The following is a 17,189-nucleotide window of genomic DNA, read 5'->3' on the forward strand; positions in this document are numbered from 1 at the left end:
GCCTTAGTCGCTTTGGGACGTTAAACCCTATAAACCAAACCAAACCAGAACTTCCTCCCACCCTTCACGAGGGAACAGCGACAGATATAAAGCGGGCGCTGGGATTTTCTGGGGAGGACGGATGAATGGATGACAAAAACGTGGAGGTTAGAACACTGGTTTGGTTTCAAGGGGTTTAACGTCCCTAAGCGCCTCAGGCCATCAGTGAGATGATGAGGCCACAGTGAAGGGCACCAGAATTTCGACCACCTGAGATTCTTTAATGTGCACTGACATCTCACAGTACACGGGCCTCTAGAATTCCGCCTCCGTCGAGATTCGACCGCTGCGGCCAGGATCGAACCCGCCTCCTTCGATTCAGCAGCCGAGCGCCATAACCACTGAGCCACCGCGGCGGCGGTTTTAAGATTGGTGAAGGAAGTCAAGGCGGGTGGAAGTGAAGAAAAAAAGCTGGTCAAATATAGACATTTTAAAAACAGAATTGAGAGTAGAAATTTAACAACGAACTGGGGGGAGGTGAGTCGATAGAAGCAGGGTACTTAAAAAAAAACGTTTCAGGTCGATGCAGCACCACTGCGGCATCAGTTAAGTTCAGGATAACTTTATTGCCGTCAATGTAGATGCCCCTCCATGCCCCTCCGCTTCCTAGGTCAGGCACTAGGGGTCCTGCAAGGGAGAGGGAGGCCCGCAGGGGGACGTCTTCCTTAAAGCGTCCCGTGCCAGACGGATTGCTCGAGCTTGCTGCTCCGGAGGAGAGCATCCCAGGTTTCTTTCTCGTTGATTCCATCAAAATTCAGGGGACACTTTGACTGTCTAAAGTCAGTTGAGGTGAGAGCGTTTTCCGCACCACTTTGACTGCTTCTGTGGCACTGGTGGCGCCACATGTAATTGAGTACAAATTACTAAGTGATGACAAATCAGTAATTAATGGTTAATTACTGATTAATGCCTGACTACTAATTAACTGCTAATTAACCCTTTGAAGGTTTTTGCCGTATATGTACGGCGGCGGTTTTCTGTCCCGCAAGGTCTTTGCCGTACGGGTACGGTTTCGATCTTCTGTTTGAAATTTTGCGCCAAAAGAACCATGTGTGCTCAGTGGGGGGTGCTGCCACCTTTTAGGACTTACAAGAAGTGTTTGAATTTTGTGCTGCCTTCTTACGGAGATAACCAGAACTTATGTCTAGCTTTAGCGCGGCGGCACAGACTGCGGCAACACCCCTTTTGTAGTTTTGGTTTCGCCGCGTGATTGCAACGGTGTCGCGCGAATTTTGAGTTTTCTTTTTGTCAGCACTATCTTGCAGGGGCTGCCGAAGTTGATTTCTATCTTTATTGGCGCTGCTCTTAGCTTGTTTATCACCGTTGCTCGCGAGGTATTCTCGCCCTCTGTGGGAACGCGCCTACGCGGTTTCGATTCCGCCGCGGGATCGCAACGGAGTCGCGCGAAACGTGTTTTCTCATTGTGGGCAGTGTTTTGCAGAGGCGGCGAAAGTTGATTTCTATCTTTATTGGTGCTGCTCTTAGCTTGCTTATCACCGTTGCTATTCTATCCTATTGAACATTTTCCAGTTGTGAGTGATGCTGTCACCAAAGTACTGTTCCTAGATTTTTTAACTATTTATTCTTGATTATATACATTTTGTAGATTCAAGATCCGCAATAAAGTAATTTGACCACCTGGGAAAGTTTTCTTCAAAATAATTCGACCCTCAAAGGGTTAATGACGCTTAAGGTTCGCTTTTAGGAGTGGAACGCGACAGCGTGTTCTAGCGCTGCCAGGGAGTCCACGGAACGCCACCACCCGTTCGACGCGATGCCTTGCCGTTTGAAGGCAACGGTTTTTGAGGAAAGGAAATGGCGCAGTAATTCTGTGTCATCTCGGTGGACATCTTAACCGCACCGTAGAGGAAGGGAGAAAGTGGGAGTGAAAGAAGAAAGACAAAGATGGCCCGCAATGAAGAAAATGAAAATTGTACTTGAGGAAAGGAAATTACTCAGTAACCATCTCACATATCTCGGTGGACACCCGTCAAAATTCAGGGGGGGGGGGTGCACTTGTTGACCTAAAGTGCGGTCACTGATGTGTGGTTAAGATGTTAAGCTTCGCCTCTAAGAGTGGAACGCGACAGCGTCTTGCAACGCTGCCACGGAGTCCATAGAACGCCATCGCTCATTCGGTTCTACGCCTCGCTCGTCGGTAAATTGGTTTTTTAGGAAAGGAAATGTATCTGTCTCTCATGTCTCGGTGGACACCTACACCTCGCCGGAAGGGAAGGGAGGAGGATGGCAGTGAGCGAAGACACCGTATTCACTAGACACGCCTTTGTTCATTCCAAACCATCGAGCTGGCATGGCGGAGTGGATAGCGCGCTCGTCTCGCACTCCGAATACCGGGGTTCGATTCCCGAGCTCGACCAATTTCCTACTCGGTTTTATTTAATTATATGGCCTGACTAGAAAAGTTAATTACGGTAATTGAGCAATTAACTAAGCTCAGTCCCACTTACTTGATGCATCACTATATGATCCCTTCAATTGGTTGCATGGTTACTAGCCAAAGTACAGTTGGCCCCATTTGAAATTGGCGCACTATGACGTCACGATCGTTTCGACCAACTGAAAAGCGTGACCAACTGAAAAGCGTGAAAAGCGATGCCCACACTGTGGGAAGACCTGTGATATCTTCCAAATGGTGTGGGCATGTACTCAAAATCCCCACCTCCCCCCTTCCCCTACCCCTTCCAGAGAGGCATGGGAGACTGCCCTCCTCAACTGCTCCTCGCTTGAGTGCCAAAGGGTTCTGGTGAAACGGGCGAGAGACGGGGCCTCGTCGTGCGGTGTCCCGGACTAGGGACGCCGAGCATGTAGCGGGGCCACTCTGTGGCTCCCAAACTCTTTTTCACAAAATAAAAGTTTTCACCACCACCACCCACAACGATGAGACATTAAAGGCTTTCACCTTAATATGCCCGGGAGAATCGAGGCATTTCCAAATGAGTTGATCCTGATTAGCTGTTATTCCGCATTTGGTGCAGGACTTTGGAAGTTCCCCTCTTCCCCGTATGTATAAGGGGGAAAGAATCGGTTGGCTTGTCATCTTCTCCAGCCTCTTCACTCTTTATCTGTGAGAGACCGATCTGGAGGTGGGAGGTCAAGTCTCATCTCTGTAATCAGCCGTGATTTCCGTGTACGTGATGAGCCGGTCCTTCGACTAGGGTAAGCGTGATTCCACGGCCGCCCGGGTGTAGATACCTCGGGCTATACTGTTAGCAGTCTCATTGCCTGGAATCCCCTCGTGAGCCAGGACCCATATGATAGCGATAGAATGCCGATTGTCCAAGTATCTTAACCGCTTAATTGTTTTGAAGCGATCCCCTTATTAAAGTTTTTTACGGCTATATTTCTGTCGCAAAGTATGAACTTGGCTTTGGTGCTCCTGCAGGCTAACGCCAGCCTGCAGGCGGCCTCTTCCGCTCGAATGTATGCGCAGGTGCTCGGGTCAGTGGTGACGCACTGCTCATCATCATTCCCCTAAAGGGATGTCTGTGGGGATGCTTGGGAACGCGTGGTGCCGCAACGCATCAACATCTGCATTTTGCAGACGCTCTTGCGGAGTGGTTTAGTTCCACTTAGCACATTAAAAGAGATTACTCCGAAGAAGAAACGAAAATGCAGCGCTCCAGTTTGAGACATCCATGGCAGGCAGGAATAGAGATTGGCTCTGATGCAAAGGGGGAAGTCTGCGAATGCAAGCAGCAGCGACAATTTCATTCAATCCAAGCAGTAGGGGAATGGGTTCAGATTAAAAGTGACCGCTGCCTCGAAATGTATACGGTTCTGTGGATACTACAGGACTTTCAGAAAGTGGTGAACGTCGGCATTGCAGAGCCAACCACCATGCGGCAGTGCTTAGCGCATTTGAAAGAATTGTTTGAAAAAAAGCCTTGTTAATGTAGCTTGGGAGCATGTGTAGAAGTGGTGCTAGTGTGCCCGCTAAACAAATGCGAATGGATAGCTGCGCCAGGAAACCTAGCCGATCACTAAGGAAGGTGCAAATATCCATCTATGTGTGAACAAATGAATTTAAGCTCGTGGGAAATGCAAAGTGGATTAAGAAAATTTGGGAAGTGTTCTATACTGCCGACGCATAGGTTGTTGTAGGCCCACCATCGCTGTCACTAAGCAGACAAGTATTCGGGCCTGCAGCAGGCATTCACAGGCAAATGAAGGTACCGGATGGACGTGCGTCGATCACATCTCATTCTGAAGGCTTCAAGAATGTCTCATTATACAAACTGATGCACCTGAGCCAGGGGGCGCTGCTGAACAACTGGGCAACACCAATCAATTCGAGTTTTCGAGCAGCTCTAAAGATTCATTTTGTCCCTTTCATCTCCCGATCCATAGGGGACCACAAAGAATCATCAACAAAACGCGGTATCATTAAATTGGTGCAGTTTTCTAGCCAAGGGTGCATCGCCACAAAGCATGTCATGGCCCACGATACGCGTCAAGATCACTGCATTTTTCTCATTACAACGCAAGGCAAGGTCCTACTTAATATTGCGAATAATTTGTCTAATAATTTCTGAACATTTTTTTCGTCACAACTTGCTCAGAGGACAGTTTTAATCGGGAGCCAGTGTTCATATTAAAGCAAAACAGAACTGCGCGAAGACGACGGGACAAAAGAAGACACGAATACACGCACACAAATCGCAGACTTCCAGCTGACTCTATTTTGCGAAAGCAGGGCGCCTATAAATGCTATCACAGGCAAACAAGGAGACAAGCAGAAGCAAAAGCAACGTGCGCACGCCAATGACAGTGTCAACAAGACCACGTGTGGCTACGACCCATGGAAAGCTCGGATGTACCCATCTAAGAAATTGATCTTTTCTTCCCATGAAAGAGATAAAGAAGGCGCGCTAACGCACTTATCGCCCCTTTTGGAGATGAAATAAGCCTCGATAACTTCTCTTTCGGTTTTTGTTTTAGCCTTAAAAAGGAGCTTGGTTTTTTCGATGTAAGGAGAACAGTTTTTGGTGTCGCAGCACTTACAATGCAAGGGTAGATTGCTGCCAGTGCCGTTGCTGAGGGATCGCCGGTGTTCCAAAGCGCGCTCATTAAAACAACGGCCAGTCGGGCCTATGTAAGAAAGACAGCTTGATAGAGGTATTTCATAAACAAGTTCGGAAACACATTTTCTGAACTTGCTCCGGTGGTTCTTCTTGCAAGTGGTGGGTTCCTTTCTTGTTCCAGTCTGTGGAGGGCACACTTTTTTCAGTTTGCAGGGAGGCGAAAAAACAACGGGAATCCCATACCTTTCCGCTACCTTCTTGATGTTATGGGAAAGGCAATGAAAATACGGCATGACAAATGGTGGCTTGGGTTCCGAGCATCTTTTGTCTTTTTCAAGTGAATATTTTAGCCTTTGAAGCAGGCTTTGACAGGTGCTGAGAAGTAGATGACGGGGATAGCCAGCAGAAAGAAGGCGCTCAACTTGACATTGAAAACTGGATGACATGGTGTGGGTACAGGATTTCTGCAGGGCAGAGAAGCAGCCAGACATGATGATGCCACGTTTTACTAGCTTGGAATGAGAGCTTTTATAGGGTAGTAGAATTTTGTTCGACCTTGGGCTGTACGACCCGCAAACGACCAGCAATCCATCCTTGCATTGTAAGAGCTGCGACACCAAAAACTATTCTCCTTACCTGGAAAAAACCAAGTTCCTTTTTAAGGCCAAAACAAAAACCGAAAGGGAAGTTATCGAGGCTTATATCATCTCCAAAAGCGGCAATATGAGCGTTAGCGCGCCTTCTTTAGAAATAGAAGGCAAGAGATCAATTTCTTAGATGGGCACATCCGAGATTTTTATGGGTCGTAACCATACGTGGTCTTGTTGACACTGTCATTGCCGTGCGCCCGTTGCTTTTGCTTGTCCATTGTTTGCCTGTGACAGCTTTTATAAGCACCCTGCTTTCGCAAAATAAATTCAATCTGCGCTTTGTGTGCGTGTATTCGCGCAGTTCTGTTTTGCTCTAACCATGAACCGACTAGCCCAACATCATGTCCTAGTTCATATTAAAGTAGCATGAATGTATATGTCTTGCTCGCCTCCATAATTTTTCTTTACTATAACATCAAGTGAAACATTCATCTGAAAGAGTGACATGAGTTAGCGAGTTTTTGGGATTTTTAGACTGTGAAGAAGGAGTGAGTTAACTTCGAGTTCATCTCGTGATAACGGGTTCGAACAGCTACTTGGGCTAGTCGGTATAAATTTATTGCTACGAGGCAGCGCGCAGAGCCGACAGACAAGAGAAGACACACAGCAAGGCGCTAACTATCAAATGAATTTTATTCGGAAAAAACATCTCAATATCACTGTTCTGCACGTCAAACAGTTGCACATCACGTGGAAAGGGTCAATCAGCAAACCTGTCAATAGACGTGAATCCTTTATCATGCATAGTCAAGGTGGTAACGCTAACGCATGAGTCTCCTCCTTTCCGTATGTGAGACGCTTCTGCGAGCTCTCGGGTCACTTTATCTCGGTGTCTGAACAGCACTACCGCCCTGTCAAGGAGGGGCGAACATCCTTGGCATCAACTGCAATGCTCGGGTAAGTTTCTGAAAGGCCGACTTGAGAGGGAACGGAAATGCTCCTGTAAGCGCTCATGGAGGCGCATGCCCGTTTTGGCCTATGCATGTTCGTCCAGACGTCAGCTGAATGCTCTGTACTATGCGAATGGCACATGTTACATATCGAAATTGGTGCGTTTGTGTTAGAGCGGCTACGTGGGCTTGTTGGTATAAATTCATTTCAACCACCTGGGGTTTTTTAACGTGCAGTGACATCGCACAGCACACGGGCCTCTAGAATTTCGCCTCCATCGAAATTCAGCCGCCGAGGCCAGGATCGAACCTGCGTCTTTCGGGTCATCAGCCGAGCGCTGTAACCACTGAGCCACTGCGGCGGGGTTATTATTGAGTTTTGTTAAAGGCAAACCAAAGTTGCGATCTGGTCAGTGACTAATAGCCAATTAGGTGTGAGAAGTGTTGCGGGTTAACGAATCGTGCTTCTTTAATGCATTCGTCTTCATTTTGCAGTCTGGGCAACGCTTGTGCTAAATTCCTCATAGACCAGGCAGCCCTTTTAGTCGTGCGTTGCCTTATTGCTATACGAATCTTGCAACAAACAACAGTCAAATTCAAACCTGAAAAGCGCACATCTAAAAGCTGTCTTTAACACATTTGTTACTTAAAACGCGAAGCTAAAGTGGCATATCAAACCGTGAAAATCCTGTAGTCTGGTAATTAGGGTGCTGCTTAGGTGGCACAGTATCATTCTGTGCCACGACTATACAGATACAATTCCCCTGCGATGGCGGCTCTCGCTGCATGCACAGATATGTTTTGAATCTCAGCATACTCAGCTGCAAACGCATGGCTGTCACAAATCTTTCGAAAAGCATCAAGGTAGTCCAGGATTTTATACCTCAAGAATTGGATAGCCCGGTTCTTTAGGCTCAGATTTCTGTTTAGGATGTCAAGAATGAGGGCATAACTGTCACTGCACGTGCTCAGGTCAGTAAAAGTCAGTTCTCTTATTACGTGATTGTCCAACATAGCGTCTGCCAAACCGCTTAGAGTGCTCACTTCAAGGTATAACCTCTGAAAGGCCAGTGAGGTGATCTGCTTGTTGAGTCTCAGCAAAGCTTTCAGAGCACTCACAGCTTCGTTCGAGGATAGTGCAAATCCGGGGAACTTAGCTTCTGTGACAGTCTCATTTTCAGACAGTGCGTACAAAACTCTTTTAGCAAGATCAGGGTCTGTGAATACGCCCGAGACTGTCAGCCGCCTCAGTGACTGAGTGCTGTGCAGAAAAGAGATAAGGTCCGAGGCGAAATGCTCTGTCCCACACTGGAGAACGCGCAACTCGACGATGTACCTGTTCCCGGACAAGGCTTGAAAAACGTCCGAGACACAGCCGCTCGCCACACCTCTTGTCCAAGCTAATTCAAGCGAGGTGACGGTGCAATCCTCGCTGCGCAGCACACGGGCGAGTTCTTGAATGCCGCACGTATTCCACGAGGTGACCAGTCGCCCGACCGCACTCTCCACGGGGCTAAAGGACAGGGTCTCGTCCATGGGCAGAGCACCAAGCCGGACACACTCTATAGTGGAGTTCTGCGCCAGGGATGCTACAAATGGTTCTACAGCTAGCGCTGTCAGTTGACACCTCTCGAGGTTCAGTTGCTTGAGTGTGCTGTTTGCGAGCAGTGCTTTAGCCAGGTGTGCGGCTCCTAAGTCGCCAATACTACTGAAAGAAAGATCAAGCCTCTCAAGCACACAGAAGCTCTCTCGGAGTGCTTCGGCAAGGATAGCAGCACACGGGCTACCAAAATCTCCGAGTGACATCTGCAGAAACTTCAGTCGCGCGGCAGTTCTTCGGAGCTCGCCCGTTGGGAAGGTCCCAGTCATTGCGTTCTGACCGAGCAACACTAAGTTTTGAAGGGCGCAAGTTTTCAACGCCTGTAGGATGCTGTGCGCTACCTTGACCGTGACGCCTGTCACCGACAGACTTGTCAGGGTCTTGTTCTTCGCTAAGGCTCTCCCTAGAATATTTGACACTTTGTCCGAAGAGCTCAGGATGCCGTGCAGAGAGAGCGTCTTTAAAGAAGCACAACAGTTGATTGCATTTAGGACCTTCTTAGCCGCGCTCGAAGACATGTGCGGTAATATGATCGTGCTAATGCTGCTGTTCGGCAGTACTTGTGCCAATTCGTTGGAGGTGAGACTGTTAAGCTCAAACCCAGAGAGGTTAAGAAATTCTAACTTACTACTTTTCCTCAGCGCAGCTATCAGAGAGAAAAAGTTGAAATCCTGAGAATCTCGATCTGGGTTCACGCTAATGGATCTCAGACCAGGCGCTGCGGCAACAGACGAGGCGAGAACATTCGGATAGTGGAACACAAGTGCGTTGGTGTCAAACTCGAGACGCTGCACGCATCGATGCATCTTCACCAGGAAAAGTGCCAAGAAGGAGCCTACCAGGTAATTCTTTTCGTGAACTTGAAAATTTGTATCCGCGTCGATGGAGCTGAGTTTTAAGTACCCCGGTGTGTATTCTGCAACACCAACATTTCCTTGCCGGAGGTAATTATTCAGCGGTGAAAGGTAGTGAATAATCCAGCAGTTCACGCTGTCGCTAGAGTGGGAGCAGGGATGGGAGATATCCAAGCCGACAGTTTCTTTCCATTGCGCCCTGAACCGCCCGATGAGACCCTGCAGGTGGGAGAGGCTGACGCAGGGAAAACTTCGGAGAAAAACGTCGAATTCCGCCTCGCCTTTGCAGGAAGGTTGATCCATGTCCTTGCCGTCCCTAAAAACGAAAAAAAGCGCATATTAATTCAACCTATAGTTCTACTGAAGTTTTCAGCATAAATCAATAAAAAAAGCCCGAATATTCATGACGAAAAAATTAGCCAACGATTAACAGCCACAGTTCAATCAACTGCGATGAGATCTGCCTTTGTCAGCAGCCTAAATTCCCGAAGCTTATAAGTGGCAGGCATGGTGGTGCACGAGTTACAAAGCGATGGCAGCATCTCCTGCACCTTTGTATATCTCCGTAAACGATGCTTCCTTCACAATTTGAGATAGAGCAAATTTATATTAAGTGTACGCAGTTGTAGGAGCATTTAACCTGCGCAACTGCAAGCCTGGCATCTACCAGGTACACTGTGACACGAAACAGCTGAAAGTATGTGAAACAGAAGATGGCGGACCCGGCAGAAAGTGAGAACGTGACGCAGTTAATACTGGCCCTAATTTAGTGCGCTCAGAAATTATTTCGTTACGCTCACGTGTGCAGGGTTAACAGACGATATAGCTGCCCACTATCGCTGCAGGATTTGTTGCAGAAAACCATTGCCCCTACAGACTTATAAATGACATTACACGCACCTAGTCTGGGCAATCTAAATGGAACGATTCGAAAAAATATTCACAATCGGAAGCTCAGCATGCACTAGGACATACGATGCGAGGTTGCTGTTCCCACAAAAGTCACCCTGAAAAAAAAAAAAAAACTGAAGACACGAAATTAGTTGCTGGATAAAATCTCAGCTCGGAGAGAGAGATTTCTCGAAAGAAGTATTTCTCCAAAAGCTATATATTGTGACGCCCATGAAAAGATGGTACACACACACAAAAAAGCAAACAGCTGACACAAATCCATGAGCAAATGCGCCCTCGAAGTTAACTAATTAATTACTAAGGTATTCCACAATAAATCTTAACCACCCTCCCCTTTTCCCTTTCCAGGCCCCTAAATACCACCTGCAAACAGGTAGCATTCAAGAGATCGCGTCTCTCTGCCTGAAACCCTTCCTTACTGGGATTTATGGCTGTATTCATGGACGACTACGGCGTCGGTGCAGCCTTTGCACCTATCTACGAGTACTTTTACATCAGCTCACGACAGCTTGGTTCCGTAACGCCTGCATGACTGCTGAAATCTCAACCAGGTGAATTGTAGTCTCGTAATCTATGAAAACTAGATATCATTATCATCATCAACCTGACTGCGCCCGCTGCAGGGCAAAGGCCTTTGCCAGCTGCGGCCACCGTATCCCAGCAAATTTCTTAATCTAATCCGCGCACGTAACGTTCTGCCGCCCCCTGCTACGGTTGCCTTCTCTTGGAATCCACTTCTTAAGGATCAACGGTTATCTTGCCTTCGCATTACATACCCTTACATGCGCACGCCGATGTGCTTCATGCAGCGCGGCTTCGAAGAGGGCCTGTTTTTGAAACAGTTGAAGAGAATTATAGCGACCCTTATTTTAACCCTGTGCAAATTATTCCAAAAGTATTCAAACACTCTGAATACATTCGACTCGTTCGGAATAATTTTAAACGATGCAATTTTAGATTCTAACAACGAAATTAAAAGGACGATATTCGATCCGCTGCTGGAAAATTGAAAATATTAGACCATAAATACTTTTTTTTTCATTTCTTCAATGTACCATAGGCGAGGGAATATACTGTAAGGTCATAAGGCCGCAGTGGACGTCTTAGGGTGCGAGGGCCAAGTCTCCCCCAAAAGAGCGATGTGCCAGCCATAAAGGTGTACTCGTCCAAAGGCATCAGCACACAGAGGGTCAATGCTTTAAGTGGCCAGTGCCATGTTCGCAATATATTTCGCACGTAACCATTGTCGACAGGAGAAAAAACACGGGGCAATGACTCAAGCACCACAATAAGAAAATATGCCAGCGCATCGCGCCTGTAGGCTCCAGCTGGAGAGCATATATGCTCAAACAAAAATCATGTTACGCCCCTTGCAAGTTTATCATGGGTGAATGCTTGCAAGCGCTTTATTTTTACTAATCTTTCATGGAGTTCTACGGTTCGCTGTGCGACCACAGGGCGAACTTTGTCTTTACTGCTCTTTGCTCGGACGCCTTCAACGGGACATTTGCTTGGATGCATCATTTAGCGCAAACTGCGCATGCGCTTGCTCAGTGCTTGTTTAGTTCTTGCAATGACAATGGAGGGCGCCGTTCCGACTTAACAGTGTTTTCTTGATCATTAGGCGCATGCGGCTCTCATTAGGAGCACGGGTCTCGCGGCGCTGACCGGGTCAGCCAGCAGCGATTCTGCGCGGATTCTGGCAGACTGCAGCCTGCGATGTGCTCGTGTAAACATGCCGCAGTCGTCTTCAGCGAAGGTAGTGGGCTACCGCGATTGCCGCCGAGATGCATTTCGTGTAGGAGGTAGAGGAGGACGTGTTACCATCGGCGCGATTTCAAGGGTAGATCATATATCTGAAGAGCTGGCTACAAAGCTTGGCTCGGATTTCACGGGTGAGCAAGAGTTCTTTGTCCAGGTGTCTTGAAAATTGAGGTTAACAAAAGAGTAGGTTTGGTTTATGGGGTTTAACGTCCCAAAGCGACTCAGGCTATGAGAGACGCCGTAGTGGAGGGCTCCGAAAATTTCGACCACCTGGGGTTCTTTAAAGTACACTGACATCGCACAGTACACGGGCCTCGAATTTATCCTCCAAAGAAATTCAGCCGCCGTGGCCGGGATCGAACCCGCGTCTTTCGGGCCAGCAGCCGAGCACCATAGCCACTGAGCCACCGCGGCGGCACAAAAGAGTAGAGTGGCGTTCATTCTTTAAAATACTTTTACGGGGCTCGCGTCGCGCAGGCATTTCAATTTCTATCGCACTCGTTTCGGAAGTCAGGTGGGGTAATTTGTAGGCGCGTTTTCTGGGATGTGTATGCGCTGTCCGAGCTCCAACCGACGGCGTAAAGCATCAGCATAGCTACCGCTGGAGCAGCCGCACAGGGAAGTTATTCCTCCTAAGTGCTTACAGTAAGCGTACTGGCGCTAAAAGACGGAGACGCCACACACAAGACTCGAGTCCTGTCCTGGTGCCACTGGTGACAACCACTGGCGACAACTATGAAGAAGGAGAGGAGTATGAAATTCTACTCCCCCCATCAAAAAACTTGCGATGTGCGTCAAGCAGTCGCCCAGCGTAGCTCTCTGGGTCCTTGGAAGCTGCCTGTTAAGGAAGGAGTAAGGACCCGAAATATCTGGATGCATTTTTTTTTCTTTGAAAGGGTGCAATGAACTTTGTTATGCATAGGTGACGTCGTGGAACCTGCCTGCGGCTCGTGAGTAGCTACAATTCGGAATTTGTTGTTTCAATTTAGGTTTCAACCGAACGATGGCAGTGACATAACAGACGAGACTAGACAATGTTTAGGTCACGTGAGGCGCAGGAGATCAGCCGTAAAAATGCTACTTTGACAATTTAATTGAATCCAACACTAACGCCAGCCTAGTTCAAGAGCTGGAACGAGAAGCTACAAAGAGCTAATTAGCAGCAAGTTCTGCACTTCTGGTGTTAGCAAACGTTATCTGTACACGTCCGCCACGATACAGCCACAATTCCGCTATCGAAAGCGAACCCTAAATACAAATAAAAATATTTTACGATGTTGTCCGGCCTCAGACATATTTCATGTGAAGACGCGTGTTCACTAGTACCTTGTGCATCGCTTGAAAGAAAACACACAAACAAAATTCCCTGCACCAGGACAGCTGAACGGACTGCGCAGTCCCAGGAGATAGCCACAGCATGGCATAGAAACCATTCATATCGAGCATCAAAGGGGCAAGCATTTTGAAGAACTGGTGCACATGTTCAATGAGAATGAAAAAGACATGCGCCAAGATTAACTTCTCGCTCTATCACGTGATAGAAGAACCTTACCGCATTGCACTGCCACAGGCAAAAACTATGGCTAGATTACAGGTTATATAGGAAAATAGATAGAAGTGTGAACGGACACTTCAATGTCGCCGCTTGTCAGCGCCTCTGAAAAACTATGCGGCAGGAAGGGAGCGCCGCAGTGGCAGGGAAAACATTTCTTGCGCACGTCCAAGCAAATGCACGCAACCTAAACCAAATATAACGAGGTATTTTGTTGTGGGATTAAAAGAATTTCATGAGAGAACGTTCTGTCTTTGTGATCGCCGTTTTGGTTGACCGAAATCGCCTTGTCTGATTCTTGTAGTGCATCAGTTAAGCGGAATATACAAAGTGGACCACTCTTAGGGGGAACACACGAGTGTCTTGCCGCGCTCTGCGTAGTGGCAGTATGTTCGATACGCCCACACATGGAAGGACCGTGGCGCAGGTGCTGCGCAACGTCTGCCTTGATGCGCGCTCAAGATGGACGCACTGGCGCAAGGTGCGCGACCTCACATCCGGGTATTCACACTAAGAATGGAGGGCCGTGTAAAGGTGTGCAGTTTCCAGTAACCAGCAAACACCTATAGCCGGTGGCAGCAGTGACGCAGTAACCAGGCGTTATCACCCTTCCCTTTACGAATAAAGCTTAACGACCATACCTTTACAGTGACGAAAAGCTTGCAAAAAAAAGGCCGTAGGTGCTCTCACAGAATAAAACGGAGGAACACGAAACAAGTCAGCGCAGGTCTCAAATAGAACAAATAACTGCAGTGCAATAAATCAAACTGAGTCGCAAAGTTTTAAACTTGCCGGTACGACTGCCTTCATAGCCAACAGCCCATCACAGACAGCGCATTTGAGCTTCTTTGCAAAGGTTGTTTGCCAGAAGCAACCTATGACCTACGCAGTTCATCCTGCCACCGCATATCCTAAAGGTGAGCTCGGATTAGCCTATTAAATCGGTTCCCCGCAGAAGCAGCAGCGTTCAGAGACACGTGCACAAAGCCGGGTGTCGGACTTACTCGTCGGTTGTGGACATGTCTGGCCTAGGTGTAGACCAGCGGAGCGCCGCAGTCCAGCCAGGAGTGCAGTAGGAGACTGTATTCGTTCTTCGAGATAGCCGGACGAGGGAAACAGTGTCACCTTCGTCGGTGCCACGAAACCGTTTGCAAAAAGTTCTTCGGCTACGCCGTACGTTTCTTTCAAGCGTAGCGCCTCTGGCTGCAGAAGTGGTAAACAATCAGCGGTCACAGCGCGCGGGATGTCCCTTTGGCGCCGGGTCGGCGCGAACACCGCTCGTCAAAATGCTAACCGCGCCACACCACACACCAGCCACGACAAGTGCGCGCACGCACTAAGCTAGATTGTGTTTGCCAGCTGATAACTGCTTTGGGGGGATCAGGCTGGTTTTCGAGCATGCGCAGCACGCAAGCTAGCTGATTGAAGCTCTTTCAAGCTACGCGCGAAATGTCCTATGCTGTGTAACAAGGCTAAAGTCATAAGAAAATGCAAACGAGAAGTAAGGAAGGTATTTTTTGGGTTACTGTAAAACGGTAAAACTTTATAACCTAACATGATTGCTATTGAAGTGATGATGATAGAAAACATTCAGTTCCATTTCTTCTTTCAATAGTCAGATTCGTTCACATTGGCAACCGGTGAGGCGCATTTGTGAGTAGTGCATAATAGATAATTTTACCACTGCGCGATCGCTTATAGCTACCGTCTCATACAGCCAGCCGCCATCTGCTCATGCGCGCATCTTACCGCGCTAAATCTGGATGCCACGATCGGTTTGGTTTATTAGGGTTAACGTCCCAAAGCTACTCGGGCTATGAGGGACGCCATAGTGAAGGGCTCCGGGAGTTTCGACGACCTGTTCTTTAACGTGCGCTGACATCGCACATTACACGTACCTCTTGAAGTTCGCCTCAATCGATATTCGGCTGCCGCGGCCGGAATCGAACCTGCGCCTTTCAGGCCAGCAGCCGAGCCCCGTAACCACTGAGCCATCGCCACGGGGTCCGTTTTAGAACTATTATTTCGGAAAAAAGCGCGTGGCAAAGGTACTCGTCACTATATTTAGAAAGTAAGATTAAACTGGTTAACATAGATGGCCCTTTTCTAGTGAAAAACTGTAAATCAAATTCTGTTTTCGTGCAGTCAGGCACGAAATTTATCTAAAACTTCACCTACTCTAGAGTGGCAGGTGGTGGTCTCCTGCTTTGTTAAAAGTACTAAAAAATCATCTACATATCTAAAAACCTTTAAAACTGCCCCCCCCCCCCCCCGCCTTAAAATTCTCGTCCGGCGGGTTATCTACCTTAGCTAAACAAATGGCGCAAAGAATGGGGGCTACACATGACCCTATGCAAATGCCATTTCGCTGCAAAAAAGGCTGGTCGTTAAAAACAATAAAAGTAACATTCAAGTAAAACTGCAATAAGGCTAAAAAATTATCTGCAGACAATCCTGGTAAGTTCTGGAATTACACGTCGCCGTTTTCCTCAATGCATTCCTTAACAGACAGTAAAATCTGAACTTTGGGCACGGAATAAAAAATGTCTAGAATATCTATTGAAAAGCCAAAGCCAATGTCATCGTTATACTTAATAAACTGTTCGACATCGATTAACTTTTTGGTGAGAAAGGGATCGTCCAAGACAAGGCTTTTAAGCTTCTGTGACAAGAACTAGCTGACGCTTATCTGCGACGATCCTTGCTCACTGACAAATAATAGGTTGTAGCAACCGAAAAGGAAATGAAAATAATATGCCCCTGCCTGCACCACGTACGTACAACAGGATTTTGCTCACTGACAATGCTCCTAGAGGGAATTTCTGGTTTGTGCGTCTTAGCTGTGAAAAAAGGGTTAGGCTGTTACCCCTGCTATTAGTGATGTCCGCGGCTGGTGCATTCAGGTTTAACCTTTTGCAACATTCCGTTTAGGACCATCGTCAGCGAGCAAGGATCGTGGCAGATAAAAGCCAACCAGTTCGTGTTTCAGGAGCTTAAAAGCCTTGTCTTGGACGATCCCTTTCTCACCAAAAGGTCAATCGATGTCGCACAGTTTATTAAGTTTAACGATGGCATTGGCCTTGGCTTTTCAATAGATATTCAAGACATTTTTTATTCCGTGCCCAAAGATCAGATTTTGCTGTCTGTTAAGGAATGCGTTGAGGAAAATGGCGACGTGTAATTCCAGAACTTAGCAGGATTGTCTGTAGATAATTTTTTAGCCTTATTGCAGTTTTACTTGAATGTTACTTTTATTGTTTTTAACGACCAGCCTTTTTTGCAGCGAAATGGCATTTGCATAGGGTCATTTGTAGCCCCCATTCTTTGCGACATTTGTTTAGCTAAGGTAGATAGGTGGCTGGACGAGAATTTTAAGGCGGGAGGGACAGTTTTAAAGGTTTTTAGATATGTAGATGATTTTTTAGTACTCTTAACAAAGCAGGATACCACCACCTGCCACTCTAGAGTAGGTGAAGTTTAGATAATTTTAACAAACACAGTCTTGGTTTGACTTTTATCCATGAACTGGCCGAAGTTTCGGTTTTACAGCTTTTAGACCTTAAATTGACGTTCTGTGAAGGACACGTCTGCTATGTTTATTACCCACGAGCAAAGAAGGGGTTGTTGCCGTATGACTCGGCCCAATCCACGACTATCACGAGAGGATTAGCGTCGCTGTGCTCGGAATCTTCTCTCCAAAAATCGTGCCGACATCAGATGTTTCAGAGCTTTAATTATCAGATAAGCCGGCTTGTGGCTTCAGGGTTTCCCTGGTCGGTGCTGACGGGAGTCTCTGAGGCCATCCTTCAGAAGTTCAAACGTGGACGAAAAACGGCTGTGCTCTTCAAAAAGCCCCTAGGCCAGAGGTTGTGCCCTACCTCCACAA

The sequence above is a fragment of the Amblyomma mixtum genome, chromosome 7 (genome assembly GCF_055824585.1).
Source record: "Amblyomma mixtum isolate Tamu chromosome 7, ASM5582458v1, whole genome shotgun sequence".
NCBI lineage: Eukaryota > Metazoa > Arthropoda > Arachnida > Ixodida > Ixodidae > Amblyomma > Amblyomma mixtum.